General features: G+C 42.3%; 1 protein-coding gene across 1 annotated transcript in view; it reads left to right on the top strand.

The window, feature by feature from the left end:
• LOC131956887 (angiotensin-converting enzyme) overlaps window positions 1-14,396 on the top strand; it is a 111,617-nt gene that overhangs the window by 47,119 nt on the left and 50,102 nt on the right. The gene's annotated exons all lie outside the window — the stretch shown is intronic.

Raw genomic sequence — 14,396 nt, 5'->3', positions numbered from 1 at the left:
TGTGCTATCACAACAACAAAAGCAAGGTTTCAGGGTTATTGCGTATGCCAGTCGAGCTCTGAAGGAATCAGAGAAGAACATGACAAATTACAGCGCCATGAAACTAGAACTTTTGACATTAAAATGGGCTGTGACGGAAAAATTCAGGGACTATTTATTAGGTGCTAAATGTGTGGTATACACTGACAATAACCCCTTGAGTCACCTAAAGACAGCAAAGTTGGGATCCATCGAACAGCGATGGGCAGCAGAATTGGCACTCTTTGACCTAGAGATAAAGTATCGCCCGGGGCGGTCCAATGGCAATGCGGACGCCTTATCAAGGAATCCTTACGAGAGACCGGGTGATGAGGAAGAAACACTGACAGGAATATGTGAGGTCAGAGCGTCAACAGATATCCCTCATGGGGTACAAGTGATGCAAAACGGGCAGACCGGGGTGGAGCACATATCCACGGAACCCGAACATATGGACAGTAGTGATTTTAATTGCCTTAATCACCAAAAGATAAGAGATGCCCAGAGAACGGATAGTGGCTTACAACCGCTATTGAAACACGTCCAGGAACAAAAATTCCCAGGAAGGAGGGAAAGAGAACAATTTGGTCGAGAAACAAAGAAAATACTGAGTCAGTGGAACCGTCTCAGTATAAAGGATGGTGTTCTCATGCGGAGAATTCATGACCAAATTGATGGCACAATACACCAGGTGGTGGTGCCGGGACAGTTAAGAGAAGAAGTGCTAAGGTTGGCACATGACAGGGCAGGACACCAGGGGCAGGACAGAACCCACAAAATATTACGACGGAGGTGTTACTGGCCCAATATGGAAATGGAGGTCAAACGCCATTGTGAGGCTTGTGTGAGGTGTCAGCATGCGAAAATGCCAGTTGTCAAAATGAGACAGCCATCAGGACACCTACTAGCGACAAAACCACTAGAGATTGTGGCTATGGACTTTACGTCGTTGGAGCAATCATCGGATGGGACGGAACATGTGTTGGTAATGACTGATGTATTCACCAAATGGACGGTGGCGGTGCCCACGCGAGATCAGACCGCCAAAACAGTGGCAAAGGTCTTATTACAACATTGGTTCATCAAATATGGCATACCAAGACAATTACACTCTGACCAAGGAAGGGCCTTTGAGTCAGAAGTAATTAACCAACTGTGCAACCACTACGGGATCAACAAATCTAGAACAACCACATTTAATCCGAAAGGAAACGGACAGTGTGAACGGTTCAACCGCAGCATGCATGATTTGCTGCGTACGCTAGAACCTGAACAGAAAAAACGTTGGCCTGATTTTCTCCCAGAGTTGGTATATCTATACAACTGCACACCACATGCCACAACCGGCTTTTCGCCATACATGTTGATGTTCGGACGAGAGGCTCGACTCCCTCTTGATTTGTTCCTAGGAAAAAGGGAGAGTATGACTGGCTCATACACCGCACTGGAATATGTGAATGAACATATGAGAAGAATTAGAGAAATGTACAGGGTAGTACAGGAAAGACTAGAACATGAATCTCGGCGAAGGGAACCGCCGATACAGACGAAGGACCCGCCACTCAAACTGAATGACAGGGTATTACTGCGTAGCCACCCGTTAGGCAGAAACAAAATCCACGATCTCTGGGGACAGGAGATATGGCAAGTCGTGGAGATGCCTAAAGTAGCAGGTGGCCCCTTTAAGATAAGACCCATCGATCACGCCAAACCGGATCGGTGGGCGAATATTGCTCAATTAAAGAAATATTGGAATAGGCAAGAAGAGCAGTTACACACAGAGAAACCCAAGACAATTAGGGAACCGGAAGTTACAACGGAAATTCACATACCCATTCCGGAACCATATCACCATCAACAGAACAACAGCGATACGCAAGGGGAGGATACCGGCAACAATGAGGATCCCGGTCCCTCCAGAAGCAGAGAGACAGTAGACCATCAGATAAGTGGTCCGCGGAGAAGTTTAAGGAACAGAAGGAATACGAAATTTTTTGTCAGCAACCATCAATTCTTTCATGGTCGCGCTGGTATGAAAACAGACTGTTCAAAGAGCTATAGAAGTGAACTGGTGAAGGCACCAAATGGAAAGGGTGGATGTGAATTCTAGAACTGTTTTGTGTCTCAGAAAGATGGTGTAGACACAGTTGATATGTGAAATAGGTAGAACTGTCAATCGTATACGAATGGAACGTCGTGGACAGTGAGTAGAACAATAGATTTTTTTTTACGACTGTGCGATTGACTTTGGAGGAGTGCACCTGCCAGGCGTTGTTTGTGGTTGAAAACACACAAAAAAAGCAGGGGTGGATGTAACTGGGGTAGGCCTAACTACCAGTTACAAATGATAACGAACGAGAAGCCGAGACACAGTGTTGGTCTGATGCAACCGATAACAGGTGGCTTATTGGGTCGGGCTGATAACAACCTCAAAGCCAACGCGTGCTATTTTGGGAAACGGTATTCAGACGGCCTGTCAACTTTGATGGATAGGACGCAGATGTTATTTTACGGTCTGTACGTTTGAACTACGCAACTGGTGGTCGGAGATCGAGTACAAGTATCGATTACGGAGGAATACAAGTACGGAGACGAGTACGGATACAAGGCATAAATAGGAGGGGACGGCAGGACTCGTTCTCTCTCTTCCCGTTTCAGCGAGCTCTCTTCCATCTTCATCGCTCGCTTAGATCAGTCAGTCTGTGTGACTATGTCAAGTCGGTTATAGAACGGGTTAGCCGTATTGTGTTAAGGAGGATTATAGACATGTGGATTCAGTTATATAAAGCCTAGTGAAGGACTGTTAGGGGTCAGTTGATTCAGACTATTATTGAGAAGCATTCCTGTTGATTTATTGTGTTATTATGAAGCATTTCTTGATTCATGTAATAAAGGATCAATAGCGAACCTGCATCTTGAGTATCTATACTGTGGTCAATGTTGTCTAGAATGAGTGGTTAAACTCGTTAACACGTGGCACTACAGGCAATTAGGTCTCATTACATGTGGCGTTGCGAGCATGGTAACTGTTGGCTCGTTACAATTGGCGTTGTCGGCAGGATAAATGTTCGCTCGTCACAATTGGCGCTGCGAGCAGGGTCACATTTGGCTCTGCAAGTAGCCTAGGTCACATATATATATATATATATATATATATATATATATATATATATATATATATATATATGTAACTGGGGTAGGCCTAACTACCAGTTACAAATGATAACGAACGAGAAGCCGAGACACAGTGTTGGTCTGACGCAACCGATAGCAGGTGGCTTATTGGGTCGGGCTGATAACAACCTCAAAGCCAACGCGTGCTATTTTGGGAAACGGTATTCAGACGGCCTGTCAACTTTGATGGATAGGACGCAGATGTTATTTTACGGTCTGTACGTTTGAACTACGCAACTGGTGGTCGGAGATCGAGTACAAGTATCGATTACGGAGGAATACAAGTACGGAGACGAGTACGGATACAAGGCATAAATAGGAGGGCACGGCAGGACTCGTTCTCTCTCTTCCCGTTTCAGCGAGCTCTCTTCCATCTTCATCGCTCGCTTAGATCAGTCAGTCTGTGTGACTATGTCAAGTCGGTTATAGAACGGGTTAGCCGTATTGTGTTAAGGAGGATTATAGACATGTGGATTCAGTTATATAAAGCCTAGTGAAGGACTGTTAGGGGTCAGTTGATTCAGACTATTATTGAGAAGCATTCCTGTTGATTTATTGTGTTATTATGAAGCATTTCTTGATTCATGTAATAAAGGATCAATAGCGAACCTGCATCTTGAGTATCTATACTGTGGTCAATGTTGTCTAGAATGAGTGGTTAAACTCGTTAACACGTGGCACTACAGGCAATTAGGTCTCATTACATGTGGCGTTGCGAGCATGGTAACTGTTGGCTCGTTACAATTGGCGTTGTCGGCAGGATAAATGTTCGCTCGTCACAATTGGCGCTGCGATCAGGATGAATTCAACTAGACTTGCCGTTTAAGGCACCTATAGTCAACCTTGTGCATAACTGTGTTTAGTGTGTGTGTGAATTCGGACATTCAGGAACTGTGAAAATTGAGGAACGAGGAAAAATTTTTCATACACACACGGTAAGAAAGAACTCTTTTTTTTTAGTACTTAAGGAAGAAAATGTCTACTCTGGACGAGAAGCAGACCCATATAGTGGTCCTACCCAGAGAGTCCCATATTAACAAATTTTACGGGGACGGAGACCCAACTTTAACCAACAGGTTCAGTGAAGAGGTCAAAGCGGCCTGGGCCTCGAGACATATGTCACCAGAGGAAAGATTAAGACTGCTGATGGGTAGTATAGGTGAAACGGTTAGGGCAGAGGTTAAGTGCCACGATAGGACCGTCCAATCAGATCCAGATAAGGTGCTGGATCTGATTATGGAGACCTTTGGGGAGAGACGGTCGGGAGTGCAACTGCTATCGGGATTCGTGGGCTTAAAGCAGAGAATGGCGGAGAGTGTGATGGAGTACTCACACAGGATGAACAGGGCCTTTGATTTGGTAAAGGGCAAATCACCGGACATTGATGTACGCCTACTGAGGGACCATTTCATCGAGGGGCTAGCAACCCCGATCTTAAGGAGAGAGTTGAAAGAGGAGGTCCACAGAGACCAGCAGTTGACCTTCCTTCAGGTCAGGAACTCAGCGATCCGCAGGTCCGAGGATGAGGACCAATCGAACTGTTCGGTGGACAAAGTCTCTGTGCCTGAACAGAGACAATCCCCACCCACAGGGGCCGACACGATGGAGACCATGATGGCTCAACTGTTGGCCCACCTAGAGAAGGTTGACCAACGCTTGAAGTGGTTGGAAAGCAGGTCAACAGCTGAGAATCAGGAAAAGAACGGGACAAAACAGGGACGGGTTGGACGGCCGCGTCCTGCCAAGCCATCACTCCAATGGACGGCAGACGGTCGACCAATTTGTTTGTCTTGTTCACAACCCGGACATATGGCACGGTACTGCCAGGGAAACGGTCGTCCTCTGTAAGGCAGGGCCAAGCTACAGAGGGGCGAGGTTATGGCCCAAGAAGCAAAATGATGGGAGTCTGTCCCGAAATGGTGATTACGATTGGGGACATCGCAGTGAAGGCAATTGTGGATACAGGCTCCCAGGTGACGACAATCACGGAAAATTTTTACACCAAATGGATGAAAGGAAAAGACCATAGGTTGAGGTCTGACACAGGCATGCGCCTGACGGCAGCTAATGGACTAACCATTCCATACTGTGGTTATTTTCTGGCGGATGTCGTGGTGGCAGGACATAGGTTGAAGCAGGTTGGGGTGTTCGTTACGAAACACAACCTAGAGACAAATGTGTCAAATATACCTTGCCTGTTGGGCATGAATATTCTTGGCCAGTTGCCAGAATTTCTTACAAATATTGTCGGATCGACCACACCAGGTCGGGGATCCAAGTTGGCCAGGTTTGCCAAGACCAGAGGAAGGATATCAGTCCCGGCAAACACGGTCAAGGCAATCACATTAAAAATTGGTGATAGAAGTGTGAATGGTGATGTGATGATAGAACCATGTGGCGCCGCACTGAGGGCAGGCGTCGTGTTACTGCGGACATACACATCAGCGGAAAACGGACTAGTTCAAGGGTTGGTAGCAAATGTTTTGGATGAAGAAATTTTTATACCGCCTAACACTCTGGTAGGAGTACCACAGAACGTCGAGGTACAAAGGTCGGCACAGTGCATCGAACTGATCAATACCAGTAGTAATGAAGTAACAATTAGGTCGGTCAATGTGACGGCCGAGGTGAAGAAAGAAGATGGCCGATCATATACATTCCCGGAAACTGAGGACCCAAAACTAAATGAATTGCTGAAGAAATACAGTGATATATTTGCCTCGTATGAGGGTGATTTGGGGTACACGGAAGTAATAAAACACCAGATACCCTTACTACAAGACAAGCCGGTGGCGCAACCTTATCGAAGATTGCCACCAAGTCACTACTCTGCGGTGAAAGCACACCTGAACGATCTACTAAAAAAGGGAATTATTACAACCAGTACGAGCCCATATGCGGCACCGATTGTAGTGGTAAAAAAGAAGTCAGGGGAGATAAGACTGTGTTGTGATTACCGGAAATTGAACAATATCACAAGAAGGGATGCATTCCCCTTGCCTCGTATTGATGAATGTCTTGATGCGTTGGGGGGAGCAAGATTTTTTTCTACCTTGGATTTGGCCAGTGGCTACCACCAAGTGGCCATGCACCCCAACGATCAACATAAAACTGCATTTATTTCTCCACTGGGACTGTACGAGTGGACCCGTATGCCGTTTGGTCTAACTAATGCACCTGCTACATTCCAGCGAGTAATGCAGAGTGCTATGAGTGACTTTCTATTTCAAATAATGTTGGTGTATTTGGATGATATTCTAGTTTACTCAAAAACTTGGGAGGACCATCTAAAAAGATTAGAACAAGTGTTTCTCCGTCTTAGGGAGATAGGAGTAAAGCTGAACCCAGACAAATGCTGCTTTGGTTTGAAATCGGTACATTTTTTGGGTTACGTGATTTCGTCGGATGGCATCGCCACTGACCCAGATAAAATTGCAGCTGTTAAAGAATGGAAACAACCAACAACTACGGTAGAGGTCAGGTCATTCTTGGGCTTTGCTTCCTATTATAGAAAATTTGTGCCGGGTTTTGCAAAAATTGCCGCACCATTGCATGACTTGGTAAACAAAATGACAAAGAAACACAGTAAGGAGAAAAAGAAAGGTAAAACACAACTGATAGGTGAATTATGGACTGATGAATGCCTGAACTCGTTTAAGCTCTTGAAAAAGGCTTTGACAGAGGCACCGATATTGGGATACGCGGACTTTGACAAACCATTTCGGCTAGAAATTGACGCCAGCTCTAAAGGTCTGGGAGCTGTGCTATCACAACAACAAAAGCAAGGTTTCAGGGTTATTGCGTATGCCAGTCGAGCTCTGAAGGAATCAGAGAAGAACATGACAAATTACAGCGCCATGAAACTAGAACTTTTGACATTAAAATGGGCTGTGACGGAAAAATTCAGGGACTATTTATTAGGTGCTAAATGTGTGGTATACACTGACAATAACCCCTTGAGTCACCTAAAGACAGCAAAGTTGGGATCCATCGAACAGCGATGGGCAGCAGAATTGGCACTCTTTGACCTAGAGATAAAGTATCGCCCGGGGCGGTCCAAGGGCAATGCGGACGCCTTATCAAGGAATCCTTACGAGAGACCGGGTGATGAGGAAGAAACACTGACAGGAATATGTGAGGTCAGAGCGTCAACAGATATCCCTCATGGGGTACAAGTGATGCAAAACGGGCAGACCGGGGTGGAGCACATATCCACGGAACCCGAACATATGGACAGTAGTGATTTTAATTGCCTTAATCACCAAAAGATAAGAGATGCCCAGAGAACGGATAGTGGCTTACAACCGCTATTGAAACACGTCCAGGAACAAAAATTCCCAGGAAGAAGGGAAAGAGAACAATTTGGTCGAGAAACAAAGAAAATACTGAGTCAGTGGAACCGTCTCAGTATAAAGGATGGTGTTCTCATGCGGAGAATTCATGACCAAATTGATGGCACAATACACCAGGTGGTGGTGCCGGGACAATTACGAGGAGAAGTGCTAAGGTTGGCACATGACAGGGCAGGACACCAGGGTCAGGACAGAACCCACAAAATATTACGACGGAGGTGTTACTGGCCCAATATGGAAATGGAGGTCAAACGCCATTGTGAGGCTTGTGTGAGGTGTCAGCATGCGAAAATGCCAGTTGTCAAAATGAGACAGCCATCAGGACACCTACTAGCGACAAAACCACTAGAGATTGTGGCTATGGACTTTACGTCGTTGGAGCAATCATCGGATGGGACGGAACATGTGTTGGTAATGACTGATGTATTCACCAAATGGACGGTGGCGGTGCCCACGCGAGATCAGACCGCCAAAACAGTGGCAAAGGTCTTATTACAACATTGGTTCATCAAATATGGCATACCAAGACAATTACACTCTGACCAAGGAAGGGCTTTCGAGTCAGAAGTAATTAACCAACTGTGCAGCCACTACGGGATCAACAAATCTAGAACAACCACATTTAATCCGAAAGGAAACGGACAGTGTGAACGGTTCAACCGCAGCATGCATGATTTGCTGCGTACGCTAGAACCTGAACAGAAAAAACGTTGGCCTGATTTTCTCCCAGAGTTGGTATATCTATACAACTGCACACCACATGCCACAACCGGCTTTTCGCCATACATGTTGCTGTTCGGACGGGAGGCTCGACTCCCTCTTGATTTGTTCCTAGGAAAAAGGGAGAGTATGACTGGCTCATACACCGCACTGGAATATGTGAATGAACATATGAGAAGAATTAGAGAAATGTACAGGGTAGTACAGGAAAGACTAGAACATGAATCTCGGCGAAGGGAACCGCCGATACAGACGAAGGACCCGCCACTCAAACTGAATGACAGGGTATTACTGCGTAGCCACCCGTTAGGCAGAAACAAAATCCACGATCTCTGGGGACAGGAGATATGGCAAGTCGTGGAGATGCCTAAAGCAGCAGGTGGCCCCTTTAAGATAAGACCCATCGATCACGCCAAACCGGATCGGTGGGCGAATATTGCTCAATTAAAGAAATATTGGAATAGGCAAGAAGAGCAGTTACACACAGAGAAACCCAAGACAATTAGGGAACCGGAAGTTATAACGGAAATTCACATACCCATTCCGGAACCATATCACCATCAACAGAACAAACGCGATATACAAGTGGAGGATACCGGCAACAATGAGGATCCCGGTCCCTCCAGAAGCAGAGAGACAGTAGACCATCAGATAAGTGGTCCGCGGAGAAGTTTAAGGAACAGAAGGAATACGAAATTTTTTGTCAGCAACCATCAATTCTTTCATGGTCGCGCTGGTATGAAAACAGACTGTTCAAAGAGCTATAGAAGTGAACTGGTGAAGGCACCAAATGGAAAGGGTGGATGTGAATTCTAGAACTGTTTTGTGTCTCAGAAAGATGATGTAGACACAGTTGATATGTGAAATAGGTAGAACTGTCAATCGTATACGAATGGAACGTCGTGGACAGTGAGTAGAACAATAGATTTTTTTTTTACGACTGTGCGATTGACTTTGGAGGAGTGCACCTGCCAGGCGTTGTTTGTGGTTGAAAACACACAAAAAAAGCAGGGGTGGATGTAACTGGGGTAGGCCTAACTACCAGTTACAAATGATAACGAACGAGAAGCCGAGACACAGTGTTGGTCTGACGCAACCGATAGCAGGTGGCTTATTGGGTCGGGCTGATAACAACCTCAAAGCCAACGCGTGCTATTTTGGGAAACGGTATTCAGACGGCCTGTCAACTTTGATGGATAGGACGCAGATGTTATTTTACGGTCTGTACGTTTGAACTACGCAACTGGTGGTCGGAGATCGAGTACAAGTATCGATTACGGAGGAATACAAGTACGGAGACGAGTACGGATACAAGGCATAAATAGGAGGGCACGGCAGGACTCGTTCTCTCTCTTCCCGTTTCAGCGAGCTCTCTTCCATCTTCATCGCTCGCTTAGATCAGTCAGTCTGTGTGACTATGTCAAGTCGGTTATAGAACGGGTTAGCCGTATTGTGTTAAGGAGGATTATAGACATGTGGATTCAGTTATATAAAGCCTAGTGAAGGACTGTTAGGGGTCAGTTGATTCAGACTATTATTGAGAAGCATTCCTGTTGATTTATTGTGTTATTATGAAGCATTTCTTGATTCATGTAATAAAGGATCAATAGCGAACCTGCATCTTGAGTATCTATACTGTGGTCAATGTTGTCTAGAATGAGTGGTTAAACTCGTTAACACGTGGCACTACAGGCAATTAGGTCTCATTACATGTGGCGTTGCGAGCATGGTAACTGTTGGCTCGTTACAATTGGCGTTGTCGGCAGGATAAATGTTCGCTCGTCACATATATATATATATATGTATATGTATATATATATATATACATATATATATATATATATATATATATATATATCGCAAAAATTTGAAACTGATATTAGGAAAGAGTTATTGACTGTTTTAAAAAAGAAAGGCTTTAGAAAACAAACTAAGAAAATTGAAGTTAATTTTGATAGGTCAATAAACTCCGTTTGCTTATTTCTTTTCCAAACTCTCGGTCTTTTAAAGGTGTTTTAAGATTACCTACTTAAAACCAACTTTTTTAGATCTTCGAGAATTGTTTGAAATGTTTCTTTACAAACAATAGCTGACATACCTCACTACAGTAACATTAACATACCTGGGTAAAATAGTCGCTCATCTAGATGGTTGTAATAAACATGCCCATTATTTGTTTACACTGTCGTATTCTGCTGCTTATGAAATACGTTTGTCTCCCTTGGCTGTAGTCACCTCAATTACTTCCCCTTATTCTCAAATGCCTTAAGTCTTTTCGCGACTCTGTGAGTTTCCGGCCTTTGTTGAATATCAATAAAAAATACCAGATTCTCATTTTGCTGAAACTAGCCCCAACCTCACATCGATATGTGCTATGGTAGATATTTTAAAGACCTTTTAACAGTACGGTGCATTATTTTTTCGAGAACCTTCGATACAGACAGGTAACTCAAGCGCGACTATCACTTCAGCCATAACTGAACAGAAGCATTTTTTATTAGCGCTATTGAAAAGGGGAGATGTGGTGAGTTGTAGAGAGCTATTGTGACTAACGCTATGGGTAAATGGCGGCCATTGAAGTTGTGCACCCTAGGATGAGCGTACAGCATTGGCTGTGTGGTAGGGAACAGCGCTGATTTAAAATGTGTTGTGTTATGGATTATCTCCCCTGGTTGCCCGATTAGCTTCCCCTTGCTGTCGGGTAGAAGGACGGGCGTCAAAGGGAGATAATTGCGGGCGATGATTTATTGACTATGTCAATAAATTAACTACAGCACGCTGGTGCCACACTGGTGTTAGTTTTTGAGGGAGATTTCAATCCCAGCCCCCCCCCCCCCCCCACACACACACACACACCCAGCCACAGAGTGCCTTACACCATCAGGCCAAGCCAGCTCAAGCAAGCCCACCCCCCCCCGCACATTCAAACAATCAAAACACACATCCAAGCCACACCCACATTTAGTTAACCATTTTACTCTTCATAATTAACAGTCAGTTAACATTTCTGAGCGAGATTCATTCAACGAACAGAAACAGAAACATTTCTGTCTCACCTATTGAGCGGGAAAAAAAACTGATGTTAACAACATCAATTCAACTGAAATTGGATTAAATAAACAAATAAAAAAAATACCATGATAAATGTCAAGATATGTCTTGAGTATCCTGATGAATTATAAACAATAAAATAATTTTCAGTTTACGCTTTTAACATTTCTAGATCTGGTTCAAATGACTCTTACATTTTCATATTCTTTGCTAGCACATGACGCGTAAGCAAGAGATTCGAACGATTTTGGAACAGAATGTTTATTACGTTTAAACCCATTTAAAATATAAACTTGTTCTGTAAATGAAAAGAACATGACTCCTGAAAGTACGATTTAACTCACACAATATTCTATTTAACCAAATTTGTGTAAGTACTAAAATGCTTAGCAACTGAGCAATGCTGGTAAACACAAATATTGATTTCAGCGGGAAAGTGATCTTTAAATTTTGATGCGGTGAAGTTTGAACTGTTTATGATTTTACTGCTTGGAGAGCGTAGGGGGATAGGTATAGGCCTGAGGGGTGGTCGAGATGGGGGGGGGGGGGGGTTGGGCTTACTCATCCAATCATTAAATCATTAAAATATTAAAATCTGTATCGAGAATGATATGTTGTATACTGTGTCTGGTTCATTTGAAACAGGCAAATAACGACACAAAAACAGTTATAGATTTAACTGGAGTTTTTGTATTTTTCTATAGCCAGAAACAAAAGATCATATAAAGTCATTCTAAAAAATGTTACGACCTAAAAACTGTTTAGGAGTCCCAAAATATGTGGTTGATACCTCTTCCATGGTAGAGGTGGCTGCAGTAGACCTCTCAGTACAATCATGTTTAAAGACAGCTGCCCTTGTTATGTGAATCTACATGTTATGGTAAACATTGCTTGAAACTTTTGCCAATACAGTCATATGTTACAATTACATATCTGCCCAGTAATACATATGTTCATGTCATTAGAAGATAACGTAACAGTTGCAATTGGGATGGCGTGGCCTAGCGGCAGAGCGCTAGACTAATAATCAGAAAGTCTCGAGTTCGAATCTGGGTTCAAGTCAGTGTAGATGGGTAACTAACTCACGTTAGGGAAAGGAAAGGGGGCTGGGCGTAGTGCTGACAACATCCGTTCATATTTTACTTCATCTGCCAATGGATCGCTTATTCCAAAAAGGAATCTTTACTTCTTTACTACATACATTCATAGTGTGCTAGAATATTTTGCCACAATCCCACATATATTCATATGTAAATTAATCAATTAAGCTAAGACATTATGTGCTACCGGAATAAGAAAAGACCTCGACAGAAAACCTCCATAATTTAACATATTCACAAAAGAACAAAATGCTAATTAACTACTTTCGCAAGGCCATTCTGTAGCGAACTATTGATTCAGTAATCCCCACAATACATTTGTAGTTATGATAAATAATTCAGTGGCGACAGAACAAATCTTAAATTCTTGTGTTCCCCACCTCAGTTAGCTGTTCATGCAATTTTAAATCCCGCTTGTGGGTTGTGAGAAAATAGAAACTGGTGTCTTGGTGACTAGGAGACTTCAAACAAACATACAAACAAACAAACAATAGTCTTGTATGTAACTATATTTCAAACTAGTCAGACAATGGTCGTATATTTAATTATATTTCAAACAGTCAGACCATGGTCGTATATGTATCTAGTTATATTTCAAAAAGTCATATGATGGTCCTGTATGTACCTATATTTCAGTTATATAATGGTCATATATGTAACTATATTTCAATCATACAGTGGTCCTGTATGTAACTATTTTTCAAACAGTCATACAATGGTCTTACATGCAACTAATTTTCAAACTATCAACCACAGGTCTATATGTTAGTATATGTAAACATACATTGTTTTCCTGTGTATGGGTCTATATGTTATTTAAACAAAACATTTCAATATTAGTTCTATATGTTAATATGTTAAACAACCAGATGTTGCTTGTGTATTGGTCTAAAAATATGCTACTGTGTTGTAACTAATAAGTATTCAATACTTACCTTTGTGCTTATATGTTGCTATGCTCTATTACTATAGGAAATAAACGTACAAAGTCCTGTATATTAATATATTCATAAAAAGGCATAAATTACGTGGTCCTATATGCTATTATGTCCAAACAAAAAAATATGTAAGAAAAGGACTATACTCTACTTTGTTAACGTTAAGCGAATAACTAAACTATGCTTGTATAGGGGCGATTATTCGTTATTTATTTAAGTAACAGTTAGTTAAACTAAAATGTAAATTATGAAATTGTAAAATTAGAGTTACTAAAAGCTAATTTATTCTATATGTGTATTTTGTTTGTTTGATACTCACCCATTGTTATTAAACAGGGGAGAGAATTAAAAGAAACACGAACGACAAACTATTTTCTGCATTACGCCCCTTTATTTAAAAAACTAGATTATTAACGTTTATTTACAAAAAATAATAAATGCTTTCTCACGCGCCAACTAATCTAATGTTATAAAGGTACATACATGTATAACCAAAAACAAACAACTAATAGAAATATCTTCACCCCTCCCCCCCCCCCCCTTCGCCGCAAGTTATTATATTATAATAAATTCTTTTTAAAAATAATTGATGGGAATTGTAATTTTGTATTTCAACTTTTTTATTATTTGTGGTCCTACACACCTAACACAATGTTGCTAGACTTTAAAACCCGTGGTAGAAGCGACTGCAGTAAACGGTTAACTCTCGGTACAAGCTGGAATCATGTTTAAATACAGTTCTTCCCGTTATGTAAATCATGGTAAACATTGCTAGAACATTTCGCTGCAGACACACAAACTTATGTCACTAGAACATATGATCACAGTCCTATTTAGAAAACTATTAAAATAGTTTGTTATAAAACGTTTTAAAGAAGGAAAATCTCATATATTCAGAGGAAAAACACACGCTCGATTACAAAAATCAAAACACAAAACTGAATAATTGCCCTTTGTTTTCTTTTTTTTTTTTTTTTTTTGTGTGCGGTGGTGGGCGGAAAGAGGGAGAGAAAAGTAAACTATTTTCTGCATGGTTGAATAAT

Source organism: Physella acuta, unplaced genomic scaffold (assembly GCF_028476545.2).
Source record: "Physella acuta isolate Inbredline_101_S28 unplaced genomic scaffold, ASM2847654v3 ptg001183l, whole genome shotgun sequence".
Taxonomy (NCBI): domain Eukaryota; kingdom Metazoa; phylum Mollusca; class Gastropoda; family Physidae; genus Physella; species Physella acuta.
Note: the sequence above shows the minus strand (reverse complement) of the source record. Positions and strands in the feature narration are given on the sequence as shown.